The 21,849-nt window shown below is 37.8% G+C and overlaps 1 pseudogene; it reads left to right on the top strand.

Moving 5' to 3' along the window:
* The first annotated feature begins 6,593 nt into the window (after positions 1–6,593).
* On the top strand, positions 6,594–21,739 carry LOC113063921 (RNA polymerase II elongation factor ELL2-like; annotated as a pseudogene).
* The last annotated feature ends 110 nt before the right edge of the window (positions 21,740–21,849 follow it).

Genomic DNA, 21,849 nt, shown 5'->3' with positions numbered 1-21,849 from the left:
TTAAATGACACACAACCTGTCATTTTTCAGTGTGCTCAGTGTTTATACCAATTTACGCATTTGTCTAAAGTTGTTTACAAAATGCATAGTTTAATGTCTTTTTTCTTAATAAACTAAACAGTAACATTACAAGCAAATAAGTTTTTGCATATATTGAAACTATATTGAATACAAAGTGAACCTAATTTCCTGTTTACTTCAGCAATAATGCAAATATTTCTGGCTTGTGAGAGCTTTGTGTAACAGCTATTCATCATGCATGTCCAAACACTACCTCAATAAGCTGTAAACTGGCCAATATATTTTGGTTGAAGGACATGCAATAACCCATTTGCTTGAAATCAGTAAATTATGAAAGATATCAGAGAACATGTCACAGCCTGAACGGCTTTTGTGGTGATTAACTAAGATTAAAATGTCAAATCAGTCAAGTGAACACTCAGGTGAACAAGCCTTTGGTATTTGTTTTCTCAGTATGCTGATGTTGTGAGAATTTGGTTAGATTTTAATTTATTATTCTCACTGTCCAGTTTCACTAAACACTTACTGTTTGTCATAAAGAGACATAGCGCCTTCTTGTGACGCAAAATGCACACTAAGAACATCAGAGTTCAGGACATGAAACAGTTAACCCATCTGGGGTTGCTGGTTAATAGCAAAGCCACATTTGCCCCTGCTGGTAGATGTTGTAATATCAAATATATGTTATATAAATATCAAATGTTTCATTATATTACAGTAGATGATTCACCAGTGGATGGGTAAAATAAATGTATAAAGATTTATAAATAAATAAATGTATACACAATTAAAAAAATATATAAATATGTATCTACAAATGTTTATATTTATAAAAAATATATAATCTTTTCATATTGACAGCCATTTAGCACCCATGTATTCTGAAAAACAGAATTATTAGCAACATTAAAATAAAATAAAATAAATACAAATATTTCATTATATGATAGTAGATTACTTGCTTTTAGGGTAAAATACGTTTACACACACACACACAGAATATGTAGCTGTAAGTCTGAATGCAAAGAGATTAATGAAATTCTACATTATATTACATGAACATATTCTGCTTTTAACAAGCACACTCTCTGTTCATTTTTCTCATTTTCTTTCACTCTTCGCTGGAATCAACTGTCCTCCTGGAGTTTATTCTACCCGGATTCCCTCCAAATCTGGCTGCTTTGGACGAGAGCCATGATTCCACCGGTCAGATGATGAGAAAGAAGCAGAATACTGTGTGAAAGAACCAGCAGAGAGGACAGAGAATAAAGAACAGGAAGAGTTAAGAGTGGGAAAATGAAAAGAAAACATTATATTAAAACTGATGGAACAGGTGCAAATAGAAAAGACTTGGTAGCAATGAGAAATAGGAGGGCTGAAATGAACAAGGGAGGCCAGGGAAATCTCTCTCCCTCTCTCTCTCTCTCTCTCTCTCTCTTTCACTGTAAATCCCATCTTCTGCTTTGCATGCAGAGGAAGCATTTTGCATTTCTCCGGAATCATCAGAATCTTGTGGTATTCCATTTGCTAATTCCGTCCAGCCCGAGGTGAAGTGAAAGGTGTTTGGAACTTATGAAAATGTCCTGAGACTGGATTTGCAAGATTATGCAGCTCCGCAACAATACTATCGCAGGGGGTTTTTGGCCTTAAAATGAGTTTTTCTCTCATGCAGACAGACATAAATCTCAATAACCTGTGGACTTTTTGCAAAAACTCAAGAACAACTTTGTCAGCAAAATGCTTGATGCAGCTCTCTTTTTATTTGCTTGCTATAGGATCACTATTTTTGCTACAGATATGAATGATGCCTTTTGGGTCAGCTTAATTTAATTTAATTTGTATTATTTTATCATTATATTGTGTTTTATGTATATAGGTTTTATAGAAGTGAGACCATAATATATCACTGCCTTTTGGGCTGGTATTTTATCTATTTATTTATTAAAAATAGAATAGAAACACCATTACAACATTTGGATATTATTTTTATTTATTTATTATTTGGGATGTTATGTTCTCCTAATCTTTGTTACATCAAATAATCTTAAACTTAATTTGATTAAATCAGTTATTTTAAAGTAACTGAAGCAAAAGTCATTCATAAATATCTTCTATTCCTACTAGAGTAAAAAAGAGGCCTGGCTGCGTTTGGAAACACGAGACTGGCCACACCATCAGTGTCTGTTGGGAGATATGGCTCATACATCAGTGTTTCCATGTGATAAGGACCAATACAGCTGGTGCCACTTGTATTTCCAGATGATGGTCAAACATTAACAGGCCTCGCCGTTTCCAAGACTTTTAATATTCCAGAAATGACGGAGAGGAACTGACAGCGGGACAACAGTGTCACCTGTATACTTAACTCATCATGTACTTCCTGAGAGACAGGCTGTTCTGACATAGAGTATGCAGTGTGTCCTCGCATGGCACTTGTAGCACTCTGAGTGTGTTGACAGAGCAGTGAATAAGTGTAAGGAGCGCATTTGTATGGTTGCATGTTGGTTTTAGGCATCACTGACAGACTTTCAACCATCAAAGATATGGCTCTTTACTATTGACTCAAAAACAGGTTCACATTGCAAAATGAAAAAATAATAAATATGCATTGCTTTGATAGAAAAATAAACATGCTCTTTAAATTTTTTAAGAGTGGGGAAAAAGCTTCCCGTTTACATTAAAGGACTAGTTTACCAAAAAAAAAAAAAAAAAAAAAAAAACATAGCTGAAGGTGTACTCACCCTCAGATAACTTGAGATATAGTAGAGTTTGTTTCTTCTTCGGAACAGATTTGAAGAAATGTACCATTGCATTACTTGCTCAGGACTGGATCCTCTATAGGGAATGAGTGCTGTCAGAATGAGAGTCCAAACAGCTGATAAAAACATCACAAAAATCCACACAAGTCCACTTTTTTCACTGGAATAACCATTATTATGGATTATGGACTCTTATTTTGGGTAGACTTGATGGTTTGAAGTTTTAATCATTGATTTGTTTGTTACAAACACACAGCTTTTCTCTTTGGAAGGTGTTAATTAATGGACTGGAGTCATGTGGATTACTATGATGTTTTCATCAGTTGTTTGGACTCTCATTTTGACGGCACCCATCCACCGTAGAGGATCCATGTGTGAGCAAGTGGGTGGAGTTCTCTGTTTAAATCTAGCCAACACTAACCTACTTTAGTTATGCACAACCCTAGTGAAACTCATGAAATTGTTTAACTAGTGTCATGTTAACACAACATACATTTTAATATAAAACACATAATCTCATCATATAAAAGCTTTGGTTTGTTTATATTTGTATATATGTTTGTGATTTTTTCTTCTACTCCCTACAGTCCTTTTTTTTTTTTTTTACCAGGTGTATTTGTTTTTCATTTTTCAGTCTCTGCTTGCGAACGCAGACATGTGTCTTGGTCCCACATGGAGTACTAAGGTCAAAAGATCCACAGTCTAGCTCTGTAATCTAATGCCAGGCAGCTAAAGTAAGCAGAAAGTGTTGAGGTGACTGCACATACACACACACTCACACCCACTGAACAATGTTAAATATCTGTTGATAAAAACAAGCAACCTCCTAGAGGAAAATATATTGCTCAGAGTTTGTTCTTACAGATCATTATGTTTCATTCTGTACTCGACTTTAGTACATGTATGAAAATGCTTAAACGAAATTAAATCAGATGCAGTGACTTCAGTGAGCCTGAATGTTTCCACTCCTCAGCCATTATGCCACTGACAGATGCATCAGCATGATGAGAAACTAATTAACACCCACTTAATTAATTATCATGCTGTTCAGCTAAAAATCACTTTAAGAGTGTTCCTTTACAAAGACATCATATAATCCCGTTACTTTATCTGTATAGCCTCCTGGACCAGCATGCATTGCAGGGCCAATTTTAAAGACCAAATAAACCAGTTTTTAATCAAGGGTGTGGCAGGTTTTTTAAGCAGGCCTAATCTCAAGGATTCACAGTGGTTTCCCTGCACCCAGCACCACACCAAAACACTCTGCATAATCACTCGGGGCCTGAGTGTGACTCTGTAAGGCACAGCAGGTGTGCATGCTGGGGGAAACTAGCCAGAAGCCGCCAAACAAGTTTTCAGATGTGGCAGATTTACGGATAAATGGTTGACCTTCTCAGATGACACTTTGGCCCAATCCAGTCTAGATGATCAATATGTTTAGATCAGATTGAACTCATTAAAAGACCTGTTGTCGACAAGTCTTGGTTTGTTTGCTGGATTACGATTAATGCAATGGTTTGTCACACTTACATGTAAAAATACCCAGTCTATCAATCGTGTCCAGAAACAGTTGTTCCTTGTTCAACATGTTCCTGCAGATTACTGGATGACTGATGTAACCACGGACTGACTGTGACTCAGAATGACCCTGATGCAACTGGCTGATGACTGGAGTATGTCACTGCTTACAAACAGTGAGACATGTACAATAATACACCTGCAGGCTGGACCCAAATAGGCCAAACACTTGTTTGACACCTATTGCAGTGTTGTTGTTTTTTTAGAAGTACTGTGGCAAAGACAGGGAGTGGTATGTATGACGGCTGTCAAACCGAATCTGACTCCAATCTTAGCAACGGTGGAGATAACACTCCAAAAACTGTATACTATTAATTAGTGTAATTAATTTCCTTTTTTTAAATAATCCTTAAAATTACAGGAAGGGTGCAGAAGCAAGCAAATCCAACCAGCATCTAAATTCATTTTATTAACAAAAAAGTTTTTTGTTTTTTCTTTTTAACTAATATTATTTTGCAATCTACAAGTATTAAACCAACAATATAATGGCAATAAACTACATAACATAAACTGAAAAAAAAAAAATTTGAAAACATAAAAATTGACAAGGCTAATTTTTAAGGTTAACTACTGTTAATCAGCATGTTTATTGTTAACCATAATGAATCGGCATGGTTATAATCTCAAAAGGTACACATATCAGTCTTTATCAACAATATATATATCAATATATTTCATATATTTCACAATATATTTTATAATTATTTATTAGTTTTAAAATAAATATATATATCAAATAATAGAGAAAATAACAAAAATAAATATTTAAAAAATTTGACATTGATATATGAGTGGGTGTGGGTGTGTGTGTGTGTTCATAATTTAATGATACAAAAGAAATAATGATTCAAATACATATATTGCATATCAACTTACTGGCATATCAGCTACATATTGGCTAACTGACCAGGAGGATTTTTAAAATGTTCTTGACCCATAATTAAACTCAAAATAGCAATATCAGAAGATAAATTGGTCTATATGTAACTTAATCATTTCAAAATATTTCATATATTTTATATTCTTTTAATTTGTATTTAAAAAAAAAAGAATAGAGGAAACAACAAGCACAAACTAGCATTAGCTGAATATCATGCAAACACGATGTCATGCTTGTAGAGCAGGTGAAGAAGCATAGGCCTAGATAAAATAATTAGGAAAGATCATCAGGAAACCTCTCAAGCCTAAAGTGTTAAAGTAAAAAGACAACAAGTCTCTTAACTTTCTAACAGTCAAGAGCAGAAAGAAGGGACTTAAAGGGATAGTTCACCCAAAAATCTAAACTATGCCATTAATAACTCACCCTCATGTCGTTCCAAACCCATGAGACCTCCGTTTATCTTCGGAACACAGTTTTAAGATATTTTAGATTTAGTCCGAGAACCCTCAGTCCCTCCATTGAAACTGTGTGTACGGTCTACTGTCCATGTCCAGAAAAGTAATAAAAACATCATCAAAGTAGTCCATGTGACATCAGAGGGTCAGTTAGAATTTTTTGAAGCATCGAAAATACATTTTGCTCCAAAAATAGCAAAAACTACGACTTTATTCAGCATGGTACAAGTCATTCTTTTGTTCGTTATCTGGCTCGGCTCGGTGTTCATCTTCAGTTCTCTCTTCACAGCAGTTCAGTCAGTATACTGTTTGAGTACATGAATTACTTCGGGATATTGGTTTATTCTGACTCAGAGGGAGAGTCAGCCACTTTAAAAAAGTTAACAGCTTAAGTCATTTGTGGATTAATGCGTATTGGAGACGCGAACCTTTTAAAAACGATTCAGATCGATTTGATGAAATGGTTCAAAAAGATCCGGTTACGGATGATTCGTTCGCGAACTGGATATCGCAAACTGCTTTGATTTGAACTCTCTCTCACAACAGACACGGAAGAGAAGACAATGCTGAATAAAGTCGTAGTTTTTGCTATCTTTGGACCAAAATGTATTTTCATTGCTTCAAAAAATTCTAACTGACCCTCTGATGTCACATGGACTACTTTGATGATGTTTTTCTTACCTTTCTGGACATGGACAGTAGACCGTACACTACTTCAATGGAGGGACTGAGAGCTCTGACTAAATCTAAAATATCTTAAACTGTGTTCCAATGACAAATGGAGGTCTCACGGGTTTGGAACGACATGAGGGTGAGTTATTGATGACATAATTCTGATTTTTGGGTGAACTATCCCTTTAAAGTACTTTTGGTCAGGTCCCTCCCTCTGTCCGCATTAGACAGAGTTTGCACGTATGTCAGAGGGACTATGGTGGAGGGCTGGTGAAGATGATGGCAGCTCTCTGCGAGGATGGCACATATGGACTCAACTGTGGCCGCAAGAGCGACAGAATATCAGTCTTACATGTCAAACTGACAGAATCAGCATTTAAAGCGCTAGAAAACTACCAAAACTGTAAGGTAAGTGCTGGAAAACTTAATAGTTTTATGTAGAGCGAGAGAGAGAAAGAGCGAGAACTTGCTCGCCCAAAAAAGACATGAGGTGTTTTATTCCTTTCTAAACAATGCTAAATCTTTAAAAAAAGGTCAATAAAGGTTTTCAGTTGGCTGTTGTCCGTGTAGAATTGATTGGAAAATGGTTTTACAGAAAAGAAAGAAACATAGAGGGAGCGAACATTATGCCAACACACCATTATCTGCTATAAACTCTTTGCATATATTTTCAACTATAAAAACCACATTTATTAAATGTTAATACACGTTTGAAGTCTCAGCGATCGAAAGAGCATATTAACAGGAACAAATGTGGAAATTGTTGCGTTAGTTCTATGTTTAATTGTGTTTTATCCTTGAAAGATGAGCTACAATGCTAACAGTTAGAGAAAACTTTCTCTTCAAACTAATAACGTCGATTAGATTGTCTGTCATTTCGGCGTCTTGATCATTTTAGTTAGTTCACAGTCTCTTTAAAGTAAATGTTTAGTGTTACAGGCAGAAAAGCCATTTGAAATGTATGAAAATTAAAGTTTGGTGAGCTAGCTGATAGCATGGCTACTGTTACCAGTTGGCAGTCCTCCAACAATGATTAAGTTCATAATGTGGCGAAATTTTTGTTATTTGATTTGCATTCACGACTCTAGTTCAAATAAACATTGATTAGAATCACAATAAGACCAAATAACGTATATGTTTGTCTACCTAACGTCTAAATATGGTTGCTTCGCTAGCTAGTTAGCTGTGAAGACCTATTAAAACACACCTGAGGAGTTTAATGTGTTTTATTACAACATATTGTGTCGTTTTATGTTATAATCTTTGTTTATGATGCGCTTAAAAAGTAATAAGTTACAAGTGAATTAACTCTGGTTCAGAAAGGATTAAGTTAACGTTAGTCCAATTTTGATGTGTGGCATGGTGACTAGCCTAAATGGGGAAACCCTTGACTTTTGCTTATACAGTTTTTGTACACAAATCTGTACTAGGCTTGCGTATGGTAATTTCCATTTGGGTCATTCAAGTGAGTCGTAACATAATGTGTGAGTTCGATTTGTAATGAATATGGATATGGAAATTGATAAAGGGGGTAAGATCTTCTGGGCATTTTGATACGTTGAAAGAGTTTCCATTGGCTTACTAGGAGGAATCAGGCAGCTTCAATGAAGAGCTGCATTGTCTGGAATTTTTTAAAGCTCTACACTGCTCAAAGTGCTTACAAGGCAGTGTTTGACTTAAAGCTACAGCGTTGTAAAAAAAAAAAAAAGGAGAGAAAAAAAACATTCCCTGGGTTCATATAGATGGTTCATTCGGTCCTGAAAGGCCATATCCTGGTAAACATTTAAGCCCAAGATTTGCTTCGGGTTGTGGATGATTGGACATCCACCCCATTCATCTAATCCGGGTCACCTATTAAAATGAAGTCAACCCATTTTGTTTTGAATTTCTCTTAGAAGAGTTGAGTTGAACCTTGAAGCCTGTTTGAGACTAAAATTAGCTTAGTAATCCATCAAGTTCCTGCTTTAGACTGGCACTGTTTGTCTTTGCTGATTAGGCCTTGCAGTTTGGTTGACACTCAAAATGTTACAACACTGCATCGGGGAGACCAGATGAACAAGCTCGGAGATCACGAACAAATCACATGCTGTTCCATTGAAATTATCTAGTATGATTATAGTATTTATTAACATTTTACTTGTTGTTTATATTATAGTTTAAATTTTAGTAGTTTTATGTGCTTTTGAATTTTTTTTTTTTATTGGTTATTTTAGTTAATTTAAAAATTACTTTTTTAAAATCTAAAATGTTTTTATTGTAGCTTTATTTTTCATAGAGTTTTTTTATTTTATTTTTTTTAAGTAGTTTTAGTTTTTCATTCAAAGTGCATGACATTCAGTTGATGTTATCTAGTATGGAAGAATTCAAAAAATGTTACAACAAAATATTAAAGTGCTGCAGAAGGTTCTGTAGTCGTGTTCTGTATTGTGTCACATTGGTGTAAAAAATGTAGTGATCATATCCTGCAGGGCTTAGAGTCCTCCTTTATTAATCAGATAGTTGTAAGGGATTACTGACTACTTTGTCTGTACCATACCTGTCTTACCTTTGGCATAATAAAGCGAAATAGACAGAATGCATAATGTTCTTGAAGTATCTCCAGCTAGCTTGATTGACTGATCGGAATCTTAGCACATGTTGTTGTCATGTTCCAGATCTGTTTGTCTTCAAGCTACCATTCCCAGCTGAGCTCGTGGTTAATCATTGTTCATCTTTCGGCAATGGGACAAGACAGTCAGACAAAGAGAATGTCTGAAGCTTAGCGATGATCCTGGAGCAGTACTTTATCTTTCGCGTGGCTCTAAATGTTGATAATAGATCTTTAATTGCTAAAGCGTGTCTGTAGATTATTTTATTTTTGATTCACTAAGGAAGATGTTTAACCGAGTTGTCGGTCACATTTAATTATTGGTGGTTGGTGAAATGGTAAATAACAATGAATCACATTGTCCAACAGCATGCACATTTCTTAACTTATGTAATGTGTGGTTACTATCCTAACTATGCATGATTATATGTAAAGTTAAAATGTTATTATTTGCATTTACCATTATGTTCGTGACCCTGTCCACACAGATGTCCAACCCATTTCTGAGTGTTAAAAACCACTTGGTTTAGGCTTCCAAATCATCAGAGAGCTTAACCGTAGTTCTTCGTCCTCCTGTGTAATGTGATCTGATCTAGTCTGTGCAAGTGTGCTTGGGGGTGGGTGCTTGTGAAACTTATCTGGTTAAGCAAGCCTTTGCAGATGGAGGAGGCTTTGGGCAGTATTTGAATGTAACCAAAGGTGTATGATTGTGGGGATGTGAAGGGTTTGCACTATGTGGGATGAATTCAGGCAAATTGAGACATTTTTCAATTGAGATGAGTGGGAAAAAATGACAGTGTTTTCTGTTCCAGTGGATATGGAAGGTCAAGTTTGAATTGATTGCATTATGGGATATTTCTTAAGCCCCTTTCACACTGCACGTCGCACCCGGCATATTGCCGGAACATTGCCGGGTCGCCTTCTGTGTGAAAGCAACCACGTCCCGGGATTGATTCCGGCATTGAACCCGGGTCGGGGACCTAGTAACATTGCCGGGTTCAACCTGGGACGATCACTATAGCCCCTTTCACACTGCCATTCCGGCAAATACAGCGGTAAAGTGTTCCTGTAATTGTTCCCTGGTCGCTAGATTTGGCACTTTCACACAGCCAGTGATGACCCGGTATATGTGCGTGCTTTCACACACAACCCCTGAAGATCCCGTAACGACACGTGACATCAGCGCGTGACGTGTAATGTACGAGTCGACAACGCTTGGCACGTTATACTTTAACTGAAGCAAGCAAACGATCTCTGCGTCAGCGCGGAAAGTGAGGAACTAACTGATCTCTGCTTCATTACAGTTTGCACATGTGTTTTCGTCGCGAATGTTGATCTTCCTTCAAAACAGCCGGTAAAAGAGTCGCGCGATAACGCGCGTCATCACTTCGATACCGAATTAGATCTGGCTTTTGTTCACACAGCGCTCGTTCCGGATCGATTACCGCAATGTTACTATGTCCCCGACCCGGGTTCGATTCAGTAATCAATTCCGGGACGTGGTTGCTTTCACACAGAAGGCGACCAGGCAATGTTACGGGAATATTGCGGGTCCGACGTGCAGTGTGAAAGGGGCTTGTGTGAGTTACTCACTTTCCGTGCTGACGCCGAGACTGTTCGCTTGCTTCAGTGAAAGTATAACGTGCCTAGCGTCTTCGACTCGTACATTACACATCACGCCCTGATGTCACGTGTCAGTACGGGATCTTTACGGGTTGTGTGTGAAAGCACGCACATATCCCGGGTAATCACTGGCAGTGTGAGAGTGCAAAATCTAGAGACCCGGGAACAATTGCCGTAACACTTAACCCCTGTATTTGACGGAATGGCAGTGTGAAAGGGGCTTTAGAGTGTGGTCTGGTTGTAAACTGCACATTTTAGGTACTGCTTGTATTCTATGCATGCAGAAAATCCACATACTGTAACTTTTTAGATTATTTATACTACATGCTGGAGATAAAGTACTCCTAGTATGCTATTCTTGTATTATAGTTGCACTAATCTTCTTTTTCATAATTATATTAGCCGATGCCCATTTCGTTGCTTATATATGATGTTTGGATGGATAAGTTAGTAGTTTGTTGACCATTTTGAATTTTCTCATCTTTTCCAGAATGCACAGTCCTCACAGGCGACGATCCGTTTTCAGGGTCTTCAAGGGGTAAGTTGACTTCAGATTGCCTCAATATGAGTTTAACAGCATCTGAATGAGTATCATCGGTATTACTGGCTGAGGACTGGGGGTTACTCATCAAAGCACTCTATAATTGTGAGCCTGGTGTCTTAATAGAGCCTTCAGCCCTCGCAGTTTTATTGGGCGGTGTCTCACTTTTCCACTTTGAAAGCGCCTATTTAACCTCTGACCCTGTGCACCATGCTGTAGTTTACCTCAGACGCTGTGTCACTATAAATACTGGGTCGGCGAGTAGGGTTCCGGTTTTACGCTCATGAATGCTCTCTCTAAAGACATAGTGTGTTTAACTAGTGCCTATAGTGCAGTTGACATGTTATTACAAAGCTCTGATTGAGCTGACACCATGAGTCTGTTTCAAAACATAGGCAGCCATCTTCCTTCATCCATCAACAGTGATGGATCATCATAGGTGAATCATTTGAAATGCCCTTCATGGGCGGCAGTTCTATTAACTGTCAGTCAAGTGCATCACAAATACTACTCTTCATGAGAACGGCACAAAAGACTTGACCAGTGCTAACGGTAGATTCCAGTAGAGCTTTGCATTAGCATCTTGCTAAGCTAATAACCCTAAACTCTCAAAATGCATGTATGAAATTGCTGGGTGATTAGCAGCGTTATTTTAGTATTATTTATTGTTCTATAGTAGTATAGTAATAGTTTTTATTTTTATATTTTTCAGTAAATTTAGATTGTGCTTTGATCATTTTATTTGTTTTGATTTTGCTTAATATTATATATTTAGCTTTTTTTTATTTTAAGTTTTAATAATTTTGGTTTCTCGACTTTAATAGTACTTCAGTTAATTTGCCAAGGAAACATTTCAAATTTTCATTTAATTTTTGAACATTTAATATTTTAGATTTTTCACCTTTTCTTATTTCAAATTAATCAAAGGCACATATTTATTTAAAATATGAAGTGTGAAACCACCAAAAGGCACTTGTCTACTGTAAAGGTAGATCACTTTGACTTGCTAAACTGATATAATTTTTTTTCATGATGACCTCTATTAGCACTTAATTTTTTTTTTTCTGTCTATCAGCGCATTCAAATCCCAATGACAGACACTTCCAATGGCTTTCATAACTTCGAATTTTATCTGTCCAACTTTGGCAAAGACAATCCTCAAGGAAGCTTTGAATGTATCCACCAGTACATATCTAGGTAAGTTCTGAGCAAGATTCTTGTGCATCAAAACTACTGCTCATTTTGCTGTCTTTACTCCTTTTTAAAAACTCTTTGTGCCTGTTAGCTCTGGGGTCCCCCATCTGTCCTCCCTGGGAACGATTCAAGACAAAATCACAGTATGTGCCACCAATGACTCCTACCAGGTGACCAAAGAGCGTGTGACCAAAGCAGAGGACGATAAAAGCAAAAACAGCACCAAATTCATCAGACCCGGAGGACCGTTCAGAGGTTTGATATTAATGCACTGTATTTGATCTCTTATAACATGCACACAAACTCGTTTTGGTCACTGATGGTAGGAGAGTACCCAGTACTGCATTCATCAGAAGTTAAAAATGACTAGGTTAACGGTTTTAAGTGTGAAAAGCTCTCTATCCGATGTAATGTAACATTTTCAGCATTTCCGTTTCATGGTTGGTGTTCCAATCGAAACGTTTCAGTTTCAAAGAATCTTTCTATGCATCTGATGATTATCTTCACAGGATGGGGTTTTCTTTTCAGTGTTTGTTTTAATTTCTCAATTCAGATGTGTGTGTGCAGATCACATCATGCAGATCTCCTCATATTTTTCACATTGACCTGTAACGCTCGGCCAGTTCAGTTGGAACTGTCACATAACCATGTGCGTTAAACCAATTGGGAGCTTTACAGAGAGTGATGTATGGATTAGGGTTAAGAGAAAAAAGCAAGTAAAAGTTCATCCTGTTTATCTGATTTGGCTAAGTCTTGGCGTAAACTATGTTTCCTAGATTACCAACGTGCCCCACATAGAGATGTGTGGAAATGGAAAGTGACAGACTGAATCTTTCAGGCTATTGTCACCTGCTTAGGCTTTTAAATGAAATCAGCATTTTTTGCATTTAAAAAAAAATGTGGGGGTGGGGGGGGGGGTAGACAATGTTGCAAATCCTGAGACCTGTTTTATCTGTTATCTAGGTTTTAAAAATGGTATAAACATTTAGGAAAAAAGGTGGACCCTTGAGGGTTTTTAGAGTGGCTTTAACTAACACTCAAATACAGCCCATTATATTTCACCCCTACCAGACAAAACCGGTCTCTCAGCACCTGTTCAGCTGTCATTCCCCTTTGGGAGCCCCATTCTCCGGGCCACAGCTGGCTTCCACCGCAAAACTGGAAAAATCAGTTTCACCCCCATCCCTCGGCACTAAGCCGCAGGGGAGGAGTGATCAGGACGCACAGCAAAAGGAAGTGCAAGAAAGAGGGTTTGTGGCATGAGGCTTTGCTGCAGCTGGTTCTCAGTAAACCACAGTACACCCTCTTTTGTTTGTGTGTTTAATCTGAGAGACACAATCAAGAGTTCGAAATGGTGCACATTTCCCATATAACCCAGAGATTAAATGATCTTCCCTTCCTTGATTCCTCCCAGTCTGCCATACATGTGTGATGGCCAAAGCTTATTATCCACTGACGTAAGCATTTCACCTGACTGGCAGGAGTAGAGAGAGAGCAAAGTTTGCATCTGGATCGGCACATGTTTGGGCAAACCAAGGGAGAGTTCACAAGAGAAAGACGTAGGAAGTATGATGGCTAAAGAGTCACTTCCTTTAATCTTTTAAATAGCTTTTGAGGAATTTCATAAAAGAGGAATCTTTTCTGTGACCCTTGAAACTGTATGAACTTTAGTAGTGTTTCGAGAATAATTAGGGTATAGAGTTAGGGTAGAGAGACTCGTTATGGTATCAATGTACTTAACATCTGACTGATGTGGCTGCTTTCAAATGCTTGCATGCTTATTTTTGGATACTCTAAAAATACTAAAGCAGCACATTATTCAAATTAATTTTGCAAGATTGAATTTGAAACTTCAGTCTTGCATTCGTTGATTCTCTTCCGAGGTGTACAGTAGAGAAATTATGTATTAAGCATGAGGTTTTGTAGGCATAATTAGACAATAGAAATTATATATCATCTGGATACTTGGTTTAGCATTAATCCTAATCTTGCATACACTGTAGAATGCAGTAGTGTGTGAATTAAGACCTTGAGTACATGGCTCAACACATATTATATACCAATTTAAAGCACTTGTTAATGATAACTGTTTCACTGTTGTAACCACTCTGCCTTCCTGTGAATGTCGTTTTGGCATAGACAAAAAAGTCCCGCACCGAAAACCGGCCCCCTCAGCCCCTGATCCTGTTCCAGAGAGGAAACAGACCACCCCTCTTAACCCAGCCAACACCATCCGCAAGTGCCTTACCAACAACCCCGTATCGCAACGGCCATACAGGGACCGCGTAATTCACCTTTTGGCCCTGCGCTCTTACAAGAAACTAGAGCTGCTCGGCAGACTGCAAAGAGACGGCGTCAGCCAGAAAGACCGCAACTCTTTGGGCTCTACACTACATCAGGTAAGAGTGAAATTGTGGAGTGGAATCGGTTCTCTTCTCACAATTAAAGCGACCATTACACTCAATTCACAGCAGGAGTGATCTTTTATATTAATGAATATTTTATATGTTCCTTTGGCTCAGTGGTAGAGCATTGAGTTAGCAGTGGAAAAGGTTGTGGGTTCGATTCCCAGGGAACACATGTTAGGTAAAAAATGTTAGCCTGAATGCGCTGTAAGTCGCTTTGGATAAAAGCGTCTGCTAAATGCATCAATTTAATTAAAATTAAATAATAAAACAAGTTTTAACAGAAGACTCCTAAAATTGGTCTCATTCACTTCCTTTTTAAGTGCTCCACTTGTAACCTCGATGTTTGTTTGATGCTCTTGATTGCATTTTTACTTGTATTTAACCTGAAATATTAGTTTAATGTTTAAAGAGTGAGATGAAAGTCATTAATGGCACTTAACTTGCTGTGCAAGTTCTCTCAACTCAATGCAACTTGAGGACTATCATGATCATGCATATTAGCTCACAATAGGTCACAGAGGCTCGAACCATAGATAGCATCAAATCACAGCTGTAATCTACCCATAGGCTGCAGGCTCGCAGCACTTTCACAGAAGCACAGTGTCACGTAATGCAAGTCACCATTTTACAGCCCGAACACAAAGATTTGCATTCACCTCAGATGAATTTATAGCACACTGCAAATTAGGCAACCATATATTAAACCTATTAAAGTAATTATGCACATGCATGGACTCTTTAACACAGCCCATGATGTAGAGACTAACATACTTCATTGAAGTCAATCTAAGGTCATACTGTTGACAGTCATCGTATTTGAATGGCTTTTGTCATCAAAAGGGGTAGAAGTCACGATTTCGGTTCTGCACGCTAGTTTCAAGAGAAACAAAAATCACAGTGGTTGTCCTTTTCTGTGAAGTCTAGAAGGAATTAATTCAGGCTTTTAAAAAGGAAGTATGAAACGAGCTTCTCTCCTTCTTTGGAAATGCAGGAAGGACTGAGAATCTGAAATGGTCTCCTCACTGGGTTGTAACATAAGAAGTAACACTCTATCCCTTTGCCTAACTGTCCATTTGCATTACTATTTATAGTGTTTGTGTATCTGCCGCTCTTAAGTGTGCCGACTTAAACAAGTATTCAAAGTGTACAATCAACATCTTATGTGTATACTAATCATTAAATTGAACATAAAATGTAACATTTTACTAGATTCAAAATCATGTTAAATGCTTGTTCAGTGTTTGTTCAGATTTCAAGCTTATTAATTACATTTAAAACCCATTTTAAGAGCCATTATTGGGTTTTTTAAAAACCCATTTAAACATATTAAAAGAGGTCATTTTAAATTAATCTTTTTATGTCCTGTATTTAATCAGAGAAGTGAAACCAATCAATATAATATTTTCATTCCTTTAGGTGGCCAATCTAAACCCAAAGGATAACTCGTATTCGTTGAAGGACTTTATTTTCCGTGAGGTCCAGAGGGACTGGCCGGGCTACACAGAGGATGAGAGGGTTCAGGTTGACAGGATCCTGGCACGGTAATACTGACTGGTCACATGCAATTAAGAGAAGAATGACTCTTTATTTGCGCCTGAATCATTTTTTAGAGCCACTACAAGAGATCCCAAGAGTATTTGACAACTTAAATTAGCTTTTTTTCTTTCTTTCTTTCTTTCTCCAACAGTAAACTGGGTTTGAATTCAGAGCCTGCATCTTCCAGCAGTCCAACCAAAGAGCCAACATCCCCACTGGTAAGACACATACATAATACATAACCAATAAATATTTAAATAAATAAAACATTTCATATATATATATATATACATGAATGTGAATTTATGTCAATTTATATAAAATATATCGTAATATTATATGAATAAGGGGTATAACCGTACACAGAAGTCACGGTTCTGTACGTTCATCGGTTTTGGTTTGTATTAGATTGTGTTATTTCAAATTTTAAACCAAAAACCGAATGATTTGACTTGGTCTGCTTTAGGCACCTTTCCTGGACAAAACAAAAACAGCAGGCAGTAAATGAATGAAAATGCAAATTTATTCTCTGACAGCAGGTGGCGCTTTTGGAACAGCCTTTCAGCATTATATTGGTTATGGCTGTAAACAAAGCAGCTGTGTTCATAAACACTAAAGCCCCTTTCACACTGCCATTCCGGAAAATACACGGGTAATGGGTCCTGGTAATTTTACCCGGGTCGCTAGAATTTGCCCCTCTCACACTCCCAGTGATTACCCGGAATATTTGGTTTGCGTTCTGGAGATGACCCGGCAATGTTCCGGGTCCAATGTGCAGTGTGAAAGGGGCTTAATATGCATTATATTGAGAAAACTGAAGAAAGACAGTTCCCCTCAGATATAGATATAAACTCCCTATATTTCGAGCATCAAGAGCAGTGAGCTTGATCCGCCTGCTACAATATTTTCACCTTGTACAGACTTCATAAAAATTCTATACAAATACAATTTTGGGAAATGATTGAAATGTGCATCTCTAGAACCCAAAACTTTCCCACACTGCTGATTTAAAACATTCCATCTGAACTCGCCATTCTTGTATTGGGTTGGTGCGTAGATTGTCTGTTGGATTACCGTGCGGCCCCCTCTGGACTGATCATCTGTGACCAACTGTATTCAGTGTCTGACTGCATGAACCAAACCATGATGTCTGTACCGTGACACATGCATGTACCGTTACACCCTTAGGGTGTGTGTGTGTGTGTGTGTGTGTGTATATATATATATATATATATATATATATATATATATATATATATATATATATATATATATATATATGTGTGTGTGTGTATGTGTAACTAAAATGTATATTATAAATGATATATTATGTAACAATTATATAATTTTATATTAATATACTTTTTAAATGTAAAAAAGTAATTTATGAATCACATGCAAAAATGGTCACATCCATGAATTTGCAGACCAAGAATAATGTTGTTTCTCGCTTTTCAGAAACGCCAACCTGAGGGTGACTTCATTGACCCTCTGATTTCTAGGAAGCCCCGAATCTCCCATCTCAGTAACCGAGGACCTCCCTCCTCTTCAGGTCGTCAATCTTCAGAGACTGAGGACAAAAAACCTGCACCCACAGCTGCCTGTCCAGGACCCTCTTTCCACCCTACCCCTGTCACAGGCTCCAGTTCAAACTCCCCCAGTACACCGGAAGGTGGGGGGTCTCAGGACCTGCCCCTGGACCAGAGCTCTATATGCGGGAACTCCTCAGAGAGCTATGCCCCCCGCAGCCACATACCCAGCCCACCCAGCCAGCCAGTTTCCACAACGTCCCCCTCATCCTTTCCACCTGTACCGTCTCCACAACCACCATTACCTCCACCACTACCACCAGCAGCGGCCAAAATGTTTCCTCTACAGCCAGCCATGACAGCAATGGAAGCAAAAAGCCCAAGAAGTCCAAGAAGCACAAAGATAAAGCAAGCAAGCGAGAAGGAGAGCGAGAGAAGGATAAGGACCGAAAGAGGGATAGAGAACATCACAAGGAGGATCAGTGTGATAAGGACGCACAGCCCAGGAAGAAACACCGGAATGAGGCAGAACAAAGAGACATTCCCGCCAACGTCATCCACGAACCGGAGAGAGAAGGTTTGTTTTGTCATGTAAATAGCATTTGTGGTCCTCCATATGCATTTTTTGGTGTTAACATTATAAATTAACTGACTATTATAAAAATAAAAGATAAATTAATTATTAGCTGCATGCCAGCAGTTGTGAATTAAAGATTTTAAGCTTGTCAGGCCTAATTAATAGCTTAAACTGTTCCATTTGCCTTTGGCCCTCAAACTTTAGTTCTCAACATCATATTTGCGAAATACACAAAGATCGTGTGTTACGTGTGCCTGTGAGTGGGCAGATTTCCATGTTCGTACATGACTGGTGTGTCTTTTTACAGCTGGCAAGGACAAGCTTGTCAACAGCACTGAACTTCCAGTCCCAACAAAGCCTGATTACATAGTGTGAGTGAAATAAGAGTTATGAACTATGAGCTATGAGTTAACTCCTTTAAAGGGTGTCTTTCTGCATAAACCCTCTGCATCACATACAATAATAATACGATAAAATATAATTGTATATTTATAAATACATGTATTTGTTTATATATATATATATATATATAAGACCTATCTAGAGTCTTATTGTCTCTTATTTTATATTGTAGTAAGTACACCGCAGTGATCTCTATGGATCAGAGGCAGCACTATAAGGATGACTTCAACGCAGAATATGATGAGTATCGCATCCTTCATGCCCGCGTTGAGAGTGTTACTCGTCGGTTTACAAAATTGGATGCCCAGTGTAAACGCCTGGCACCAGGAACTAAAGAGTACCAGGTAAGAGAACAAGATGTCATTTTTGTTCTTTGTATACTTTTCTTTATATAAAGATTTGTATATGTTTGTATATATATCTTTATATTCCAAGTAATAAGTGTTTCTCTTTTCTTAACTAACAGGAAGTACATGAACAGGTGCTGCAAGAATATAAAAAAGTTAAACAAGTAAGTGTAACTGAGCATGTCTAACCCATCTGGGTCCTTTAGACCGCAAGTAAACAATAAAAATAGTATGTTAATTCACACATTATGTTTGCTTTACAGCACAGCCCAAACTATTATGAAGAAAAACAGCGCTGTGAGTACCTGCACAACAAACTGGCCCACATCAAACGCCTCATCGCTGACTTTGACCAACGGAGGGCACAGTCCTGGCTGTAGGGCTCGGGACCAAGCAACCCCTTTTGGCCAATCCGAGCGCTCCTTAACCGGAGGACCATCTTGAGACGAGTGTGGGGATCAAACAGTTCCTTATTTATTCTATTTACAGATTCCCCACTCGCTTGTTTTCCCATATCTGGCCTTCTTCATCACTCTTGTATCATCTTTTCTTCCTTATTCGTCCTTTCCCATACCTTTATATTCTTTCATTTTCTTTCTTTTTGAAGGACTGTTGAAGGACAACAAAGAAAAATTCAACATTTTTGAATGCAAAAAGAAAGCTTGCAATGCAAAACCGTGGGCCTTACAAAGCATATTTCTTGAAGCCTTTTGCACAGGGGTGATTGAGCCAGTACATGTGAAAGTGTGTCCATAAAAGAGGGTGTTTCCAAGAGCCTTGAGACTTCATTTCTCCCGATGGCCCTGCTTTTTTTTTTTTTGAACAGCATCAGTATTCACACCCACAGTGCAAACGATGCCTTGAGGTATTAATACAGACACACATCGATGTGGCGTCAGTGACACTTAAAAGCACCTGGGGCAGTGAGGAGATCTTACTGTGACCTGATCGCAGGTCCAGCGCACACTCGTGGAAGGTGTGATCGATGTTTGTGTATGAGAGCTAGAGAAAGTGACGAGTGAAAATTGTCAGTGTTTTTGTTCATTCTCGGGAAGGATTGTGGGTCAGAAACTTCAGGAAGAGAGAGGCTCTGGGAGGAGGGTTGGATATAAACTATAAAAGAGGGAGGGGGAACGGAAAACAAAAATCCCAAAAAAAGCTGCTATATTTTTTTTCTTTGGACAGCCAGAGCCTTTTGGATCAGTCTGGCTCGTGTTACATGTTCTTAATTTAGGCCTGCTCTGTTTAAGAAAATCATCGAACCATCTTGAAAGCAAAGGTGCTACTGATTTATGAGGGAATGCATTGAGCAGAGGCAGACCTGTATATCCATTTCAAATGTATTCATTAATTATTACAAGTCTCAAAGCAGAGCTATTTATGAAATATGAATAGAATATATATATTTTTTGTTTTTGTTGTGAATTAAAAGGAATTGCTGGAATTTCGAGCATTGAAAAAGAAACGGAAATGAAAAGATCAAATATGCATACAAGTCTTTATTTCATGATATCATTAATGATAAACTTATTAAAGATTAAGGGAAACGTTATGTTTACAAAACCTGTGTGGTAGAAAGTTTTGCCAAAAAAAAAAAAAAAATAGTGATAAAAACAATCCTGTGTTTATGGTCTGGAATAAAATGCGTTTCTCTGAGTGACAAGACACTTTATCTACAAGGAGAGGGTTTTTGAACACTTACAGTGTCTTGATATATTTATTTTCTTTGATCCTTGTTTAGAAAAAAGATCCAGAATGCAGCTTTGGGAATCAGCTTTGAAAAACATTGCTTTCAATTATGCAAATTCTCACTGGATCAAATAGCTCCATGGTGGAATCTGATTGGCTAGTTGATTCTTGAGGCTTGCTGCATTGTATTTGCACATTATAAGATGTCTTTTTGAAATCTGAAAAATTCTCTCTCTCCTTTTGTGATCACAGTTATTCCATTGTTAAAGCCTGGGAGGTGTTTCTTTTGTTTTCCAGTGTTGTAAATTGAAAAACCTGAGTGAGCCATTCTCAAAATAACCATCGACGAATGTTCGCTTTCAGTATTTGGGGCGGCAGATGGCATCTTTTTTTTTTTTTTTTTTTTTTTTTTTTAGGGGCTTACATGTTATCAAACTCCCCAAGACGTTCTGTTGTGTGAGCTTCAGTTCATTTTAGTCGCCATTTATAGACTGGAGTCAATGTCGGATGACAACCAAATACAAGTCGAGGTTATTTTACAGAGAACTTTAGCAGCACTTTACTTGAAAGATGCTTATTTCCTCAGCATTCAAATAGCATCCACACTGAACCCTAAAGATTAAGACACTAAGTAGTGTTGCTTGGAAAGGAGAATGTGCATCTAAACCTCGAACTCTGTATCATTCTAATTTGAGTTGGGTGGGGAAATACTTGATGTGTGACCAACACCTGTTTACTTTTCCCTTTTGAAGAGACTGTGCCTCTGACACCACTAAAAAGAGATGTTAATGTTGAAAATAAGCCAAGAATCTCACTGAATAACACTGTCATCTCTTGTTTTCAAGGTAGGATGGGGCTTTTTTTCAGACTGTAAGAGAATTCCTGACCTGTCCACCTGAACATGTATGAAATCGGTTCAATAAAATGTGAACTTGACTTAAGATCTTTTTGTGTGTTTTGATTGAGTCATTAAATCATTCATCCAAAACAATCATTGACAACACTGAATCGTTCACGACCAAAAGCAAGTATATTACTGAGGGTCTACAAA

The sequence above is a fragment of the Carassius auratus genome, chromosome 46, assembly GCF_003368295.1.
Source record: "Carassius auratus strain Wakin chromosome 46, ASM336829v1, whole genome shotgun sequence".
NCBI classification, from domain to species: Eukaryota; Metazoa; Chordata; class Actinopteri; order Cypriniformes; family Cyprinidae; genus Carassius; species Carassius auratus.
This window is presented reverse-complemented; position numbering and strand designations above follow the sequence as displayed.